General features: G+C 33.4%; 1 protein-coding gene and 1 long non-coding RNA gene across 3 annotated transcripts in view; one reads left to right on the top strand and one right to left on the bottom strand.

Moving 5' to 3' along the window:
• Positions 1-20,527, top strand: part of Megf8 (Multiple EGF like domains 8) — a 221,635-nt gene that overhangs the window by 133,625 nt on the left and 67,483 nt on the right. The gene's annotated exons all lie outside the window — the stretch shown is intronic.
• LOC143202076 (uncharacterized) lies at positions 6,908-7,992 on the bottom strand. The gene is made up of 2 exons (XR_013007078.1): positions 7,140-7,992; positions 6,908-7,084 (listed from the first exon to the last, which is right to left on the bottom strand). It is a non-coding gene; the product is annotated as an uncharacterized LOC143202076 (long non-coding RNA).

The raw sequence follows: 20,527 nt of genomic DNA, 5'->3' as shown, positions 1-20,527 counted from the left end.
ATCTTCTTAGTGTTAATGGAAGCTTCTCCGGGCTGATTTATTTCGGTTCTCCTATTTTAACATCGATATCTCCAAAAGGAGAAAGAGCAATTCTAGCACCGATGTTCACTTGAGCCTTCATCACCATAAACACAATAAATCGTTGAAGATATTAAGAAATTATGATACATAAGAGGTCAATTGAAAAGTCCCCGTCATGACAAATAGATGGCGCTACTAGAATTAAATGCATATGTAGTTTAGTTAGCCGTAACCCTCAACAGATGCGTGTATAAATTTGACAGCTGTCGGATCATTAGTTTGTGAATTATATCATTTTGAGTGAAGCAACTTTTGTTATTGTAAAAAATACATAAAAAGGAATTTCGCGTGTTGATAAAACATTGCTTTTTGAAGGGAAAATATACAGTTGAAACAAAAACTTGGCTTGATGCCGAGTTTCCGGACACTGCCCCAGGAAAATCAACCATCAATTGAGCACCGAAGACGGGGAAAGCAGTGGACGGCCAAAAAAGGTTGTTATTGACGAAAACATTAAAAATATCCACAAAATGATTTTGAATGACCGTAAATTGAAATTGAATGAAATAACAGACACTCTAAAGATATCAACTGAACGTGTACATCATATCATTCACGAATATTTGGGTATGAGAAAGCTCTCTGCAAAGTGGTTGCCGCGCGAGCTCACTTTTGACCAAAAACAACGACGAGTTAATGATTCGGAATGAATATATGTAATCGACAGTCATCCGAGTGAACTGCACCCGATGAACCCGCTCCAAACCGTGGGAAAACGCAACAGTCGGCTGGCAAGGTTACAGCGTCTGTATTTTGGAATGCGCATGGAATAATTTTCATTGACTATCTTGAAAAAGGAAAGACCAGCAATAGCGACTATTACATAGCGTTATTGGACCGTTTGAAGGACGAAATCGCCAAAAAACGGCAGCATTTGAAGAAAAAATGTGCTGCTTCACCAAGACAATGCATCGTACCAAAAATCCATGAATTGGGCTTCGAATTGCTTCTTCATCCACCGTATCTTCCAGATCTGACCCCCAGCGACTATTTCCTGTTCTCAGATCTCAAAAGTATGCTCGCTGGGAAGAAATTTTCGTCGAATGAAAAGTTGATCGCCGAAACTGAGGTCTATTTTGAAGCAAAGGACAAATCGTACTACAAAAATGGCATCGAAAAGTTAGAGGGTCACTATAATGAGCAAAAAATGTGTTTCTATGCTAGGCCGAAGACTTTTCAATTGACCGTTATTACGAAACCTAATTAAGTTAACAAAGAAGGATCTATTAATGGCTGTTAACTCAGTGAGTGATACACCGAATGATTCATAAATAAACGCTATTGATTTTCCACTAAACTCCCGACGGATGACAGACGACTCGATAGGGGCTACCAATTGACGGTCGAAGGTTAATACCAGCTGTTCGGTTGAAAAAAATGTGAATTGGCGGATCCAAAATAGGATAACTCGTCGTAAATTTGGCCGCAAAAATAACTCTTCTACTTTTCATGAGGTATATAACAGGTGATTCACTCATTTAACCTGAAACTATATTGAATCATGCACCATGTGTAATGATATCAGACCCGCCAGACGATTCTTAGAAGTATTAATAATATGGCGTGCGTAAATTAGTACGTCGTTATAAACAATTGTAGCGAGTAATTTGATAATGATTTGTTGTCTATTTATTTAACACCTTTATTACGAATTGGCGTTAGTCAATAATCTGATTTTAAAGTTTTGCAAGAAGTGATGATTTCTCACTGAAAACAAAAAGATATTTATAACTGAAAATTTTTTATTTTTACTATAATTCTTCCAATTTCAATAGTTACACCAAGAATCCCCTAACTCATGTCTGCTGCATGACATTTACTATTTTAGTTACTTGATAAATAGTAACTTGAACAAATTGAACAGTGTATTGTTGAAGAAAAGGCCAACACGAGCCAGTAACAGACACAAAGTAATCCTTTTACAGGACAATACTCGGCTACGCGTTGGAAGTGTTGTGAAGAATACAGATATAGTGTATAATAAATACTTTTATATCTTACTAGGGACCCGCCCCGGCTTCGCACGGGTGCAATGCTGATACTAAATTAAGTACACTACAGAAAAAATATGAACGTTGTATATAAAAACATAGCGGCCCGCTCCGACTTTGCACGGGCATAAAATATATATGCCTATGTCACTCAATGAAAACATGATTAAAATCGATCCAGTATTTTTGGTTCATTCATTACTGCCCTTGGCCTGCACGCATTAAATTTGGAGTAAAACAATTCCTCTTCCCCTATACTTACTATGAAGATTTCCTGCTATCTTTGGAATATCTAAATTCATACAATTTTTATTACATTACACATTTTTAAACGCAAATTTTAAATTTGTAATATCTCCGAAAATATTTGTTTAATTTACATGCTGTAAGGAACCATATTGATCTATATTAATTGCACACTGTATTTAAGGTACTTAATTCGATAAGGATTAATGCCGTATTGCTTAAAATAGCTTCGTAAATAAGCCATTTTCTCACGTAAAAAGTAAACAATAAAAATGGTTAATGTGGGTTATCCCTAAAAGATAAACATATACCATCGCGGACTTTTTTGTAGACCTTTTTATGGTGTACAATACTGTAGTACATTAATTTGATCTAACTCTTAGGGTTAGGCAGCGTTTTTGCTAATTGCTAAATAAGCCTAAAAAATTGGTTAATTTACGACATCACGTTAGAAACTTCTAAAATTAGCACTGTTGCCTTAGTATATTATGCATGTATTATACATATAAACCTTCCTCTTGAATCACTCTATCTATTGAAAGAAACCGCATCAAAATCCGTTGCGTAGTTTTAAAGATTTAAGCGCACATAGGGATATAGGGACAGAAAAGGCGACTTTGTTTTATACTATGTAGTGATATTCAACAAAACTATAATAGTCACTATATCGAAAACACACAAAATATTACAATGATAATAACAATAACATTTGTCTATAAACAACGGCAACAAGTTACTCTTCCATAGACTCTTAGAAACTGTATCTACACTATCGAAAGTATCAAACACGACAGATATTTTGAATTAAAACATGGAACTTCTACTTTATTGTCTTCTTCTACGTAAATTACTTGTAAATACCGTTCACTGTCCACTGCCTTCCATTGCAACTTCTCAAAATTCCTGGTAAACACTTTACAGTACACCTTATATTATTCAACTTATTCATCTTGATCAACCAAGACCATCTCGCAGTGCACTTGTGAACAAATCGTCCAATTTCTTCAACAAAATCCAACTAGCCAACTTCTTAGAAGTGTATTTTCACTATATGTCAATTTCAGTCAGCATTCACAATATAACAATCAACTTTTCGTCTTTCACAAGACAGAATAGAAGTCATAACACAATAAATCTCAGTCTCGTTACATTTTTCTTTGGAATATCAACTGGAATGATGATCTAGAACCCCGCAAATAGAAAGTATCACTCTTCACCTGGCTTTTCGTAAAACATAAAACTGAACAGTCGGGACAGGCTTAGCCTCAACACTAATATAGATAACTTGAGATGATTCTTTACTATCTCGATTTGGACAATCACAAATCAAACGCACAAGAATATCGCACGTTCCATATCTTAATTTTCATTCTTCAATCCAATAACAATAATCACTCCCTGGAAGCTTCACTATTTTACTTCAGTTTATGCTTATGATAATCATGCTCCATCGATTTCAACATATGAATACTGGTTTTGACGCTTTAAAGGTGGTGATTTTGACATCATTTTTCTGGACAGCAAAAAAAATTAAGACGAGGATTTGAAGGCATCTCTCGATGAAACCATGAATAGGGCTACAATTGATATATCGGTCCAAGAAACATCATTAACCTTCAAATGCATAGAATCTTTAAAATTAAGCACCAATTTTACATTTTGATATTCGATATTTTTTGGCATCCCTATGACAACGCTTGACCCACTTGTTGCAAAACCGGTGAAAACATACTTGAAAGATGAGGAAAAGTAGCGGCAATCGTACCAACATTGTACTGATTTTCTGTAATAAAGCTTCAAATAAACAAATCTTTTAAAGCGAATTTATAGGAGTAATATATTAAATATATTATAAAAAATATACATGCCAGTATATAATAGCTAGACAGTGAACAAAACCCAACATCTACAAGACGTGATTCTAATGAATAATATCGATAAAAACGATACAAGTCGGAACACAGTCCTCCACAGTGACGTCCCAGACTTCGTCAATGCCATCAAGTCACCGGTGATTAACATTGCATCAGGAGCACAAGGAAACAGTACGATTTTTTTTTATATAGTAATAAACGCGGCAACGTCGCACCGCTTGGTCGGAGTGTAAATTCAACAAGTTAACGACAACCGTAAAAAGAAGTCGATCGATCTGATATTTTTATGATGAATTTTGGTTGAAATCACAAAACAACGCGCGTCTGAATCCCCAGAGGGCCGATGGTAAAAAAATGGTGTAGTCAATCCAAAGTATTTTTGTACATACGTCATCCAGATGTTTTTTTTAGTATATTTTAAAGTCTCCTTTTACCAACTATGGGTTTATCTGGACTGGACCTACAGTTTAACGTGGGCTCCAAGTGACCAACTTTAGAAATCATCCCAGAAGACATCCGGTCTTACCCAGCCTGGTTACTAGCGTGACTGGGATCATTTTCCTTGTCGGATTTTACACTCGTGCCTAGGACAATCACAAATTTTGAACAATCACAAATATAAATTTACGACCATGCCCCAGTTAAGACAATGTGTCACCGTGTCACAAGCCAGTGAAAACGATGGCAAAAATCCATGAATTGGGCTTCGAATTTCTTCCTCATCCACCGTATTCTCCAGATCTACCCCCCAGCGACTATTTCCTGTTCTCGCTGGGAAGAAATGTTCGTCGAATGAAGAGGTGAAATCGTACTACAAAAATTGTATCGAAAAGTCGGATGGTCGCTATAGTCAGTGTATCACCCTTGAAGGGAATTATGTTGAATAAAAAAAACTAATTTTCCCAAAAAAATGTGTTTTACTATGGTAGGCCGGGGACTTTTCAATTGACCTGTTATACAAATTCTAATTAGGCAAAAAATTGTACTATATATTATTAAGAAAAATACTATTAATATACTACAAATAACACTGTAAAGGCAATAAACAATAAAAATTACCTAATAAATCTCAACATAACAATTTAATGTATAGCGCGATACTTAAAAGCCCGCAAAGGATATGCTACAGCAAATCGAGTGGGATGCATTGCCCCACCCATTGTATTCACCAGATCTGGCGCCATAGCATTACACCTTCCATTCAACAGACGCCTTATAAAATAGGATACAAGGTAATTAAACTGAAAAGTCGTAAGAATACAGCGATTTGTTAATGTTTTGTTTAAATTTATTACATTATTAATAATATTGTCCCTTAAGTGTGAAAACTTAGATACACAGCTCAGTAAATAATATAATTGTACGGGCCAGGCATTGACACATCGAGATAAACTGACGCAATGTTGAAGTAAACATCAGTGCAGTTGCAAATAAATACTACAAAATGCACAGTGAAAAATTATTTGACAGGGAAACGTAACAGTAACAGCAACGAAGAAAACAATAATTAAACGTAAAAGGATTCTCTCTAATGAAAATAAAATACATTACTTGGATAAACAATAATTAATTATGTGGATTAGCTCTCCAGTTAATACCACTACATAATAAAATATGTTTAATAAAAAAATTGAACCGACTTCAAAAAATAAATAAGGAACTCTTAGTGAGTGAAAATGTGAAAATGATCAAACTTAGATTTTTAACACAAAACATAAAATATGTACATAATAATCGTTGCAATAACTAAATAAAAACTAAAATGTTTCAAGCCCTGGGGTTCGTTACCTAGTCTTACGAATTTACTTCTTACTACTTCTTTAATTTACAAATTGCGACAGGCAATACATTAAACATCTTGATAATGTATGTTCAAAACTTCTTTGAATAGACTATTACCTATTAGTTATATTATTTCCTATTATTTAACATGTATCCAGTATTGTACTATAAGTACCGCGATTTTTGATCCACTGTTACTTTGGGTACCCGTGAAGCATCAACATAAATTATTCATTATATCTCGCAACGGATAAAACTCGATCGAAAAAAAGCAAGATTTAATTCAAAAAAATTTAAATATCGCACCACTGAAAAAATATCAGCGAATTTGGTGCGCGGTTCCAGCGTAAACAACGACCCAACTTTCACTTCGTGACGTTACGAATTCTCGTAACCAATCAGGAAGTCCTCGAACTGGACGCTACGTCCTTGCGAGAACAAGATTTCGAATTCTGTTAGTGTTTCTTTCATATAGGAGCAGGCGACTGTTTATAATCAGTATGATAATGGTAAATGTTTGAGTTTTTCAATAATTATTATTGTAACTTATAAGTATTATACGTTTACTTTTAGTATAATGTTTTGGTTGGTTATATAAAAAGCTTTTAGAAAGTTTATTTTTATACTGATTGATTTCTAGTTGTAAGTTGATAACATTTAAGATGATCAAACTATTAGAATACGATGTAATAGAAAGTCGGCTGTTTTATTTCAAGATTATTCTAAATTTGTATGAAATATTGACATTTTCAATATTTAGTACAACGTTATTTACTGTATAGTATATCCAAAGTTATTTCGTACATACGTCATCTACATTTATAACGTCAAAACGTCGCGATGCTGCCGATGTGTCAACTTTAAATTTTAGTTCAGTTTGGCTTTGGTATACCACAAAATTCTAATCTGAATAAAATAATTAAACAAAAATACTGTTATAAAACATAATTTATTTTAACATTATAGTAAATCTGATGCATATATTATCAAAGGACTTAAAACTACAATTAAGTACATAGTTATAATAGTTTGTAGGTTAGGGTTGTGTTTTATTATATTTAGTTATAGGCTCGTTTGTAGTTGTATCCACTGGAAACATAATCCACCTAACTAACAGTTGTATATCCAAATATTCTATTTTACTTTCATTAGAGAGCATATTTACCTTTTACGCTTAGTTCTTCGATACAGTATTTCCTTGCAAAGACATTTTGATATCACTTATTTCTACTTTGTTTGTTCTGTTAATACCCTGTGTACTTCTTTTTTGATAAAAATGCTTAATGCTTCCTTAATACATTTGCCATATCAGTGTATCACCCTTGAAGGGTATTATTTTGAATAAAAAAACTAATTGTGCCAAAAATAATGTGTTTTACTATGGTAGACCGAGGACTTTTCAATTGACCAGTTATCACAAAATGAAAAAAAAACTTTTTTTCTACAATGTTTTATCGTTAAACTATTTACTATCTACTACTTCCTGGATAAGGAATGTTTGTCATGTATAAAAAACTCATTAGTTAAAACACCTTCAGCATTGTTTTATTTAAAACAAAAACATAATTCTAGACTACAGAAATAACAACAAATTCCCATATAATAAGCCAGTGCTAACAGTCTCCTTATCTCGCCAAACACTGAGCGAAAACAGAATATCGTACAATGAGAAGAACTCGTAAATATTTCTGCCCGATAACAAATAACCTTTAATCGGCCAGAAAACAACAGATTCAGTTCGAACCAAGAACGACACGCGTTCGCCAGACCGAACCGAACGAAGGTCCAGTCGGGACGGCTCCCTAACCAGAAACCGTTTTTTAAACTTTGCTCTCCCAACTGCGTGCGAGTACGTTGACGTAATAGTTTTTCCATATGCACAGGTGCCGCGTATGAAATCACTACTAAAAATAATATTATCAGCGTTTATCGGGCCGAGCAAACAATGATACTAGAGAATCTTATCCAAGGTCAGAGCGGTGATTAAAATGGTTTCACGAGCTCATCGCCTATTTGGAGACATATTACACGAGTTTTTTTTTATTGTTTTTATGAATGTTTTGTGAAAACAACTCGATATTAGCTATTTGTTAGCCTAGAGATTTCCTATTTTTCTTAGAATAGGGTTATTTTGTATTTGGTACTCATGTAATTTTTTTTTAAATAATTTAATTCGCAGAAATAAATATTTAAAAAACTAGTACTACAAAGGACTAAACCCAACAGGCACAAGGAGAATAACTTTCACCAACGTATTTATACAAAACATCATTTTTGCGAAAATATATATCACTACATAGTATAAAACAAAGTCGCCTTTTCTGTCCCTATATCCCTATGTGCGCTTAAATATTTAAAACTACGCAACGGATTTTGATGCGGTTTCTTTCAATAGATAGAGTGATTCAAGAGGAAGGTTTATATGTATAATACATGCATAATATACTAAGGCAACAGTGCTAATTTTAGAAGTTTCTAACGTGATGTCGTAAATTAACCAATTTTTTAGGCTTATTTAGCAATTAGCAAAAACGCTGCCTAACCCTAAGAGTTAGATCAAATTAATGTACTACAGTATTGTACACCATAAAAAGGTCTACAAAAAAGTCCGCGATGGTATATGTTTATCTTTTAGGGATAACCCACATTAACCATTTTTATTGTTTACTTTTTACGTGAGAAAATGGCTTATTTACGAAGCTATTTTAAGCAATACGGCATTAATCCTTATCGAATTAAGTACCTTAAATACAGTGTGCAATTAATATAGATCAATATGGTTCCTTACAGCATCTAAATTAAACAAATATTTTCGGAAATATTACAAATTTAAAATTTGCGTTTAAAAATGTGTAATGTAATAAAAATTGTATGAATTTAGATATTCCAAAGATAGCAGGAAATCTTCATAGTAAGTATAGGGGAAGAGGAATTGTTTTACTCCAAATTTATTGCGTGCAGGCCAAGGGCAGTAATGAATGAACCAAAAATACTGGATCGATTTTAATCATGTTTTCATTGAGTGACATAGGCATATATATTTTATGCCCGTGCAAAGTCGGAGCGGGCCGCTATGTTTTTATATACAACGTTCATATTTTTTCTGTAGTTTATTTAATTTAGTATCAGCATTGCACCCATGCGAAGCCGGGGCGGGTCGCTAGTAGTATATAATTTAAGAATTCTTTTGTATCGAAATGTCATTTTCTGACCAATTAAATTTGAAATTTGGGTTTTAAATGTGTTTTCTTAAAAGAAATATTGAAATAAAACTCTATATAAATACAAATATTATAAAATATAAAGTTGTTAAAATATATATCAAATTATAAAGAAAGGGTGGGGCAAAAGTCTTGCTACCATTGTGATTGCGCTCCATCTTGGTTATGTGACATTCAGCTCAGTTTTACTCTAACCATTTTGTTATGTAGACGTTCAAATTTTATTATGGATACGAGTTGAGTTCAGTAATGCAATCCTAAGCCTGTGTGGTGAAATTGAAGATTTTTCGTCTAAATTAATAATGAGCGATGAAGCCCATTTTCTTCTCAGTGACCACGTCAACAGAACAGTCGGTTTTGGGGAACATAAAATCTTCAATAAATTCATGAAACATCATTGTGTCCACTAAAAACAACTGTATGGTGTGGTATTCATGCTGGAAACATCATTGGTCCCTATTTTTTAGAAAATGATCAAGGTGTTGAACGGTACCAAGATATGATTCGAAATATTCTTGTGCCTGAAATGGAAGAGCAAGGACTAGAGGACCACAGCACACAGCTCGTTCAACAGTTCAATTAATGAAGGACGTTTTTTTCCACGAATACTAATTTCACGAAGTGGCGATTTGGCATGGCCAGCCAGATCTCCGGATTTAACAGCATAGACTATTTCTTATGAGGTTTTTTAAAATCAAAAGTTTATGTTTATGAACTACTCTCATGTCTATAAAATTAAACTTATATTATTCGTATGCAAACAAAGAAGTATTAATTTTTTTTTAAGCTTACTTGTTGAACAATAATTTTTTTTACATGAACATACTTGAAATTCAAGCAGATAGGAATGAAGAAACGCAACAATAAAAATTCAAATATCTAAGTATATATGTTATTATTAAACTTTTAAAAAGGCTCAAATTTTCAATTCAAATAAGTATCATTACCATTTTGGTAAGAAATATTGCTTAAAAACCGTATAAGTTTCTTCTTTAGATGAAATATGTATGTACTGTATGTATTTTTGTTATTATCTTGTACATAACCACTTCTAAATTTCATTAACTTGTATTTACATGATATTTAAAATGGAATCGACCCGGTTTGTTAATCGTAAGTTTCAACAAGCAAACAGTGACTATCCTAAAGAACATAACTGATAAGTTGATATTATCCACTTCAGTTGCAAGAGGCTTCTTTATACGCGCGCATGTTTATTATCCTTCACTTGAACATTATTTATTTATATTTTACAGGACTTCCTTGAACATAATGTGCACCTGTTAATTTTGATAGTAATTTTTGATTGCCATAAATGCAATGATCGGTGGTATAATTGATGTCTTTTATGCTACTTATTCTTCCTATGTTTATCTCCTAATAACGTTGTAATTTGTTAATGATGTATGCTTAGGATATGCTCATACTACTCAAACGCGTATATAATTCATATAGTCGATTCATCATAGGTCATATGCAATTTAATTTTCTATCTTCGTTCAATGTGTTCATCCATTGTAAAAATCACCGACTGCACTCTGTAAAGGAAGAACATAGACAACAGTTGTACCAACTTAGTGACAAAAATTATTTCGATAAGTTTTGTATTGACAACATGATACGTTGATTTCAAAAATACTAATTGTCCATTATTTTTGTAATTAAAAAAGCTATTTTATCCGTATGATATCATCCACTAGTCGGTTTTATCATATACATAATTATCACGAAATTATTTTAATTAAATAGGATATACGGTGAGTCACAGATAATGACTAAGATTACATAAAATATATTTTATTAAAACTTAATCATTATTGTATGAATAATATATGGAGTCATTTTCAGTTATTGTTGTAACATTAGATAATAAATAATATATACGTTTTTTCCTAATATATGCATAGATAAAAGGTGCAAATACAAAAGGCAAGGGTTATAAATGTCGCTTAAATGACACAATGAATATGAATCGAACGTGTGTTACCTGTAAAAGACGATATTGAGAAAAATGCAACAATATTTTATTCCACTTTTACTCACTAAATAATAACATTGATAATATGTATTAATTGGTCAGAAAACATTTAAAAAATCTAGTATTCTATTAGATAAAGCTATAATTTCATCAGCGTGGAACTTCTGAGATATCTGGAGGAATTTTGTGGACAGGGACAGTGACCAAAAATGAAGTTATAGTTAGTCAGCTTTATAAGCAATAAAAACAAAATGTTTACCATCTTTGAACGCTATCCAAACATAGAACATTCATCACTACCTTTAAGAAGATTGTTTTCTTTAGCAGGTTTATCCATGCCTCAACAAAAGACTGTTTGTCTGAGTGTATATTTAATGATATGGTGTTTATGAAAGGAAATTCTTCTATTACTGGTTAATAGACTGAACAGGATTAGTTCTATTCTGTTTACATAACCTAAAACCTAACTGTATTTTCTAATTTGTATTTTGAATTTTAACTAACAGGTGGGGCAAAAGTCCCGCTATCATTTTGATTGCGCGCCATCTTGATTGTGTGACGTTTAGCCCAGCTTCACTTTAACCATTGTGTTGTGTAGGCATCCAAATTTTATGGATAAATACGTCACAAGAGAGAGAAAAATAGTGACAATATTTATTGAAAATAATCGTTCTATTATTACCACTCAGTGGAAATTGGGTCAGAAATATCCTAATCGTTCAGTGCTTCACAAAACCATAATCTATACGTGCGAATTTTTGATGGTACGGTACGACAGCAGACAGGCCTCGTTCTGGAAGACAACGGATGTCTTGTAACGCTGAAAATGTGGCAAAATGGTTCGAAATTTGTTTATGTCTGAAATGGAAGAACAAGGACTAGAGGATTTATGGATTCAGCAAGATGGGGCACAGCATCCACAATTACTGAATGACGTTTTCAGCGAAGAACGGGCGCACGAGATATTGTCTTGCCTCTATAGAATCATTCTCAATTTGTGGGTCTACTGATTTATTCATAATTGTATGTAAACAAATCACACTTAATTTCTTTTTTCAAAAGTTTTACTCAATAACCTGAGATGTACACTACGGTACAACGTAAAACTTTATTCGCTCTTATAGGAACATCTGGACTGAAGTTATAGAGACAAGTAATTAACGGTAAGAATGAGCGGAAAGGGGGCTACTGGCTGAATGAATACAAACTTTACCATTACCTTCTGGAGTTTCTTCAAATGTCGAATGTACTTGCTTCGAATACCGTGATTGTGGGTCTGGAACGATGGAAATAGGCACTACAAATATAATAAGACAGTTTAGAAATTAATGGTAACAATTATGAACAGAAATATGACTCCTTCAATTTACCTTCTATATCATTTTGATTTTGTGCTTCCATTAGTACATATTCTCTGCTCGTGGCATTATTTTCACCATCACTAAATTGTTCATAAGTACAATACGGTAACGATCATAAATCTGTTTCATGTTTAACCCAACCAGTTTAGGATTTGTAATGTTTTCTACTCATTTCCTAAAGATCCCCGGGTACTTTTTTAACGGAAAGCGATGATGCATTTCCTCACTATCGTGCACCCGGGCATACAACACTTCCTAGAACGAGAATTCATTTCAACTACCAACTTGTATATACTAATAAAATAAAATAATAATTTAATATATAAATGTTATAAAAAACTAACCACACTATTCTCCATATAGGACACATTGAATATGGCGTACAAAATAAACAAACCATAGAACGAAATGAACCAATCAGGTCCCGTCGCGACTCTTAGTATAGCGAATAAAACTAATAATATGTTAAAGGTAGCGACATCAACATGTTAGACGTCGTGAAACATTTCCCCAAAATTTCCTATGAAGTTAAATCTCTATTTCTCTATGGTTAGAGCATCCAATGATCTTTTACGATTCTAACTCTTTGCCGCCATCATATTCGTATTTTTTATGCTACCATTCTCGCTGATATGGCGTAAGACGTCCAGACAGGTGCACGTCCTTCCAAGCACCTGCATCAAGATCGCAGACGAACAGGTGGAGTGGTGTCCCAGTAGCGGGTCGCAGCCGATGACGGTTGGTCTATAAAATCGATAAAATATAGAGCAGCTTGCCGATAATCAATAAAAAAAGCGAATTCGCAAATACGACGCGAAAAACTGTCTCGTAAAACAAGGCCGTATATTTCTCTGTCCGTTATTAAACAAGTCTGAGGTCTAAATTAAGTTTACTTCTTGTTCAGTTGATTCAACGAATTCACAATTTACTTAAAATTATGAATATATATGTCTAATGGACGTACAAGTCCTCTACGACTGACTTCAAGCTTTTTAGCTCAAATTCCAAGCTCAATTTCTTCTTCATTTGGTGCCTGTGAATTGGAGTTAGCTTTAGAGGGATTTTAGGGTAGAAATCTTCTGTGGACTGTGGGAAACTGAGAAGTTTTTTGAAATATATAGCAAGTTCTCTGCAGTTTTCTTGGATTTTAAGTGCCAAATGCCCATTTTCCTTCCTGTGACGGAGATTATACCCATTTAAATTCGTTTTAAATGTTTTATAGAAGTTCCTGGTGTTGCCGTTTCAATTGTTCCCAATTCTTTGCTTCTGTTTTGTCTAATTCTGCTTCCAATAAGGATGACTAGAATTTACTAATGTCGAATTTAGGGATTATTGGTGTCTTTTTGTTGAAATCGGCGCCTCAGATTTAGTTTTACCAAAGTTAAGTAGTGGTCTATATCAATACTTCATTCTTTGGAATTCTCCCATACTCTGTACAAGTGATCTCCATTGTTTTTAGTTTTGTGTAATGAGGATTTCTTGAAAGTGGTTTGGCATAATTTTGAAGTTGAAGTTTCTGTAAAGTTCCACAAAACTCGTCCCATTTTAGTTAGTCCATTTACATGCAGATAATTCATTGATTTTTTAAAACTTTCCTGGACTTTCTTCATTTCCACTTTACTGGATTAGGTCCGCTCTTTCTGGATTAGATTTATTGTAATTATTAGGCCTATTTGGACATGAATGAAATAAAGTTGCTAATTCACAGCAACGTGGAAGCAGTACTACCACTGCACTACACGCAGGAAATCAGAAGATTGAAACGAACCAAACCCTGCGAACTTGTATAGTCCATAATTGTTACTCTTAACTTTGGAAAATACATACTGATGTATTTATCCCGCACTCGTCTTGCTTGTGTATTAGCACAACAGAACAGTAGAAATAACTTAAGAATTTCAACCGACTGAGGCCAAAAACTCCAGGTAATCCAAAATAAGATACTGACAGTGATTTTGGAGATATCCTAAATGGAATGGATGATGATATATAGCGTTGGGAATTGTCAACTGAAAACAGTCGAAACAGTCGATAATCAAAAAAGTAGCGACTGAAAATAGTAATTAGTATTATCAGTCAAATGCACGGTTCGTCTGTTTTATCAAATTCGTGATGTCAGAAGAAGATGTACGAATTCTTTCCTGTATAAATTGTGAGAGAGGAAAGGACGGAGATAATTGCTTGGGGCAGTTAATTTTATATATGCTTGAATTTTCCAACGGTAGTATAAGCGAGACGGAGATGTACATATTCTTTCACAAATTACTTTAAGATAGAAAAGGAAAAACATTATTACAGGATATTCTTAACATACAATTCGCATAATTTCGTTTTAAAAGAAGTAGAATTACTTTTATTTTTGAATGTTCTTTTGAATTTTAATATGTTAATTGCTATTTTTAAATAATATACTATAACAAATAGAGACAATACAATAGAACTTCATAAAACCTAAAAACTAAATACTAAATAAAAATTAAATATATAAAAATAAAAATGATCGTACAATAACTACTGGAGCTTTTTTAAATAAAGTAAATGCTTTATTTATTATTGAACGGAAATATTTTTTAACAATAATCGAAAAAGGAATCGAAATATTACCTGTTATTGCCATAAAAACAGTCAAAATGATTTAACTATTTATCATTCACAATTTTAACCTTTTTACCCTATTACATAAACTATCTTAAAAAATATCGTTCCAAAATGCTGCTGTATTAATATACAATGTATTGTTATTTACAAGCAAACTACTAAAAATCATAAACTTATATATATTACATATATCTATATATAAACTAAATAGGGTACATTTTTGTCAAGGTCGCGGCCAGGACGACAGAGCCAGAACGTTAAAAATCAGTCGAATGAAACTAATAGAACCAAAAATAGTAACTAAAAGTACACGACTGAAACAGTCGATAACAAATAGTAACAAAATCAGTCGGGCCGATAATAGCGACCGAAAACATAGTAAAAAGTCGATCGTAAAAGTAGTCAGTTACTAACAGTCGAAAGTTCCCAACGTTAATATTAATGTTTCTAGCTTATTGTTCTAAATATTACTAGTGCCTCCTCGTAGGAATACAAAAAAAGAAATATCTCCATTCAAGCTTTTTTCATACCACCTGTACCCATTTCTCCGAACACCCTCTTGTTCTGGGGGTAGCTTGCTATGAAACTGGATACTTTTAGGTCACAAATATTTTGTTTTCACATTATTTTTATTAAAATAAATCAGACTATATAGCAAAATTATATTGAGATTAAGTGGTAACCCTTAAAACATCATTTCCGTATCATTTAACGACCGTGTGTCTTGATGAGCCGAGAAGAACAATGTAAAACATCTGCGGCATCTGCATTTCTCAGAAATATTTCTATCGGATTCAAAGGAAATTTACAGTACGAATAATTTAGTAAATATTGACATAACTGAGATAAACAGTGATGGAAATACAATAACAAGAACGTTCATTTATATTTTGTACAGTAATTATTATTACAGATTTATGATTAAAATTTTGTATTTTTATTCAATACGTGAAAATGACCTCAGTACATATGAGCAATTTTACTACCGGTTATATCTGGTTATCACTAAACCCAACACGGGTTAACATACTAATAGATATAAAATAAATTACTGTTGTGCCAGCTTGGTGGCGCAGTTGTAAAGCCAATGGGACGGTCCCCTCTTACTGTTGCGATAGCCGCGGGTTCGAATCTTGCTTGGGGCATGGTCGTAAATTTATGTTTGTGATTGTTTAAAATTTGTGAATGTTCTAGGCAAGAGTGTAAAATTCGACAAGGACAATGATCACAGACACGCCTGTAACCAGGCTGGGTAAGACCCGGATGTCTTCTAGGATGGTTTTCTAAAGTTAGTCACTCGCCAGTCGGTAGGTTTTATGCTGAGGACCGTGGTTCGGAGCCCACGTTAAACTTTTTAAAGCCCAGTCCAGATAAATCCATAGTTGGTAAAAGGAGACTTAATAGTGATAATACAAAACAGGTTATTTCTAAATACTATTACCTAAAAATATTTTATTAATGTGATTAATATATATATATTATTATTTAGCATGTTCTCTATAGATTTTCAATGTTTTTAAGTTCAATATAGCTTACAGTGTCATTCCCATTGGATCTTCTGAAGGATCAAAAATAAAAAAGCAACTTCAATCAACCAACAGCTAAAAATCTGAATTAGTCGAACAACAATTGGTTAAGGTGGTCCAACCGAATGATATAGAATCTACAATGGACACAAGTCCTGTTTAGCAGCCCAATGTAACTATAAACCTGATTTATCCAAAGGAAGTTACCACAGAAACTGATAACAATCATAAAAATACTTCAGGAACTAATATTTCATCGGGATTATTGAAAAAGCTGCCGCGAAAAGCAATCATCATGTTGACATACATATTTAATGCCTGTTTGAGACTGAAGCATGGTCCTGAAGCCGAATCCTACAGGTTTATGTCGCTGCTACCTGCGATATCGAAATTATTTGAGAAACTGCTGCAAAAACGTATTAAACCACCATCCAACCATCAACCAAGTGCATATAGTAACAGCGGTTGTTAAAAAGGCAATGGAAGAAAAGAAATACTGCTCTGTACTATTCCTGGACGTCTAACAAGATGAGTAAATTACTACCGCGGAACTACTGTCATTGAACTGTTGTTCATCGTATGTGGTCCACTCGGATGACTGTTGATTGGACTTCGGAGTGAAATGATGGAGCCATGTTTCATATATTGTTACATATCGACGCAAACCTCGGGTTTATTACGCTCGCGGGGCACCCATTTTGCACAGAGCTTTCTCATACCCAAATTTTCACCCCAAATATTCGTGAATGATATGATGTACACGGTCAGTTGATATCTTTAGAGTGTCTGCTATTTCATTCCATTTCAATTTACGGTCATTGAAAATTATTTTGTGAATTTTTTAAAATGTTTTCATCGGTAACAACTTCTTTTGGGCGTCTACTGCGTTCACCGTCTTTCGTGCTCATTTCACCACGTCTAAACTTAGCACCAATCCTTGATGGTTGATTTTCCTGGGGCAGTGTCCGGAAAATCGACATCAAGTCAAGTTTTTGCTTCAACTGTATCACGTGTTGACAATATCTTATCAACACGTGAAATTCCTTTTTATCCATTTTTTCCACAATAACAAAAATTGCTTCACTCAAAATGCTATAATACACAAACCAATGATCCGACAGTTGTTCTCAAATTTATACACGCATCTCTTGAGTGTTAGCGCTAACTAAAAAACATATGGATTTAATTCTAGTATTTCAATTGACCTGTTAAATGAATAAAATCACATTGTATCGATTTTTCATGATAAAGCTTCATATTAAAAAAATCCTTTAAGACTAATTTACAAGCTTAACATGAAAAACAACAAAATGACGCCTGGTATTCCAATTAAATTAATGAGCAACGCTGCCAATTCCTAAAAATGAAAATTCATTTTCAACAGAAAATTTTGCGAAACGCAATTAGTTATACCTAGCAGGATTCCCCTTTCATTTCACACATTACAAAACGGAGTAGAGCATTAACTCAATAAGTTATGCGATCCGTGACTAATCCGTGACACATTTCCTGGGAATACTATCTAGCATTATCTTCGAAACTTGTATAAACAAAACAACGGTTGTTGGAGATAGTGCTGTGTGATGCAACCGGCCGGGCCACGCCTTTTTATTGCTAAAACCATTTTACAATACGTTCCTTCCTTTCACGAGGCTTTTATTTTTACGTTTTGGTCAGATTTACGTTGGAGGCTGTTATGTAATCAAGTTGCATTAGTAATCCACAATCTAAAATAATATTTAAACGGTGATGGCCGAGACAGAAGTGCCGGTAGATCGTCTGACTCTCCATGCGACCTGTTGAATGGTTCTATATTCTAATTCGTCGGCTTCAGATCACGGCCTTGAATGAACCAGTTTCTATGGGAATATACGTGAAAAAATAACTATTTGGTTGGTTATAAAAGAATGTAAGTGTGAATAAATGATTCGGGAACATTATCAATGATGTTCGAACTCAATTTATTAAGTTATAAACCATGTTTCTCCTATAACAAAGTAAAGGGAATAATTTGAAAATGATATGTTACTAACTACTAACTACTGCTAACTTGAATTCTCAAAATTTTCAATATAAGATCAAAAATGTGTTTGATATATGACATTAATTAATATAATAAAGGCCTGCAGATTAAAATAACTATTTCAAGAACTCACACTAACTAACTTTTTTTAAATATCATTTAGTTAAATAACAAAGTATCATAAGTTTTCATTTTCATTTTCAAAACTGTAACAACATTAGAGCATCAGAATTATAAACATAAAACAAATATTATAAACATAAATACTAAACAATAAATGAAGTAATACAACGTTTGTATAGTAAAACAAAGAATATATGAATAAAAAAATTTATTACTATTTACTAGCATGTGTGCTAAAACAGCACATTTTGGTGGCAATATTTAGCTATATATATATATATATATATATATATATATATATATATATATATATATATATATATATATATATATATATATATATATATTACTGACCAGGCTGATTAAAAATTCTGATCTTTTTGAACTAACAACTTACCAACAAGTGAGGAATTAAAATTCTATGAAGCTATGTTATAATTGTTAATAACTATTAACTATTGATGTACAAATTAACATATACAATACATAAAAAGCTTCATGCGCGAGATACCTCGAAGTAAATGATCCCTTATTTCTTTGGAATAACTGGAAAGATGGCAACAGTGCCCTTAGAGCGACGAGGAATGCTGAATTCTGAATGGTACACAACTATCTGTTTACCTGAACTGCTTTGCTTTTTTCTTTTACTTCGCAATATTTTTACATTTGTGCTCGAGCTTTTTATAAAGTTTATCATGAGGGTTTAAAGTATATTATTATGCATCGCCCTGATTAAGGCTCTAACATTTTAGAGCCATAAATAACTGACCGTTACAAGTAATGCCTTATGGAAATACAGCCAAATATTTTGGCATAACCCTTGATGGTAAACTCAGGTGGAAGCCACATATCAAAAAAAATATGAAGAACTTACTCTGAAGTACATAAAAATATATTGGTTATTGATTAGTGTTCTACTCTGGTCAGGTTGTACCATCCAAAAGAACCAAGATATAAAAAGTTTCCAAAACAAAAGAAAGTTCGAAGTATTGCTGATGTTCAATCTGCATTAGGACCAGAAGTTAGAACTGTCGTTAACGTTATCAAGGACTATGTCCAGAGACATGAGCAGAAGCTCTATAAGCATATCAATGTTGAAGTTCTCCTGCTCCTAAATAATGATACCTTAGTCAGAATATTAAATATTCTTTTTAATCTACTTTAGTATAAACCGTTTGATCTACTTTAGAGTTATTATCAAATTAGGACAAAAACAAATGACTTATTAGTATTAACTTATTAGATTTCTACAATAAATAATGGAAAAGAAAAGTGCTTCACAAACACGAAAAAAGAAGCGACAATGAAGGAGTATATCTCATCATGACAATGCTAGTTCGAGTGAAACAATCACCTATCTGACTAGCCAGAAGGTACTATACCAGTATTAATGTATCATCCTTCGTACCATCCTGATTTGGTGCCAAATGACTTTTTTATTCTTACTTATCAAGAATTCATTGCGTGAACAATTTTTAATATCTGAAGAAGCTGTATTCAAAAACCATCTTATGACAACCAGAGTGGAAATACTATTACGAGAAATTGGTCCACACCCAGTAAATCAACCCCTTGAGCGACAGGATCCCCGGCCGGAGGTAGAGACGGGGGCACCACGCACATCTCCCGACGGTAGCAAGTGGAAGGCGACGGTCGGGCCGGTTCAGCGATCGGCACGTCGTGGTCAACGACCGAACCATTTTCTACCGTTGACGCGAGAGGC

Source organism: Rhynchophorus ferrugineus, unplaced genomic scaffold (genome assembly GCF_030347505.1).
Source record: "Rhynchophorus ferrugineus isolate W39M unplaced genomic scaffold, kcgeb_rfMv2 rfM9, whole genome shotgun sequence".
Taxonomy (NCBI): domain Eukaryota; kingdom Metazoa; phylum Arthropoda; class Insecta; order Coleoptera; family Curculionidae; genus Rhynchophorus; species Rhynchophorus ferrugineus.
This window is presented reverse-complemented; position numbering and strand designations above follow the sequence as displayed.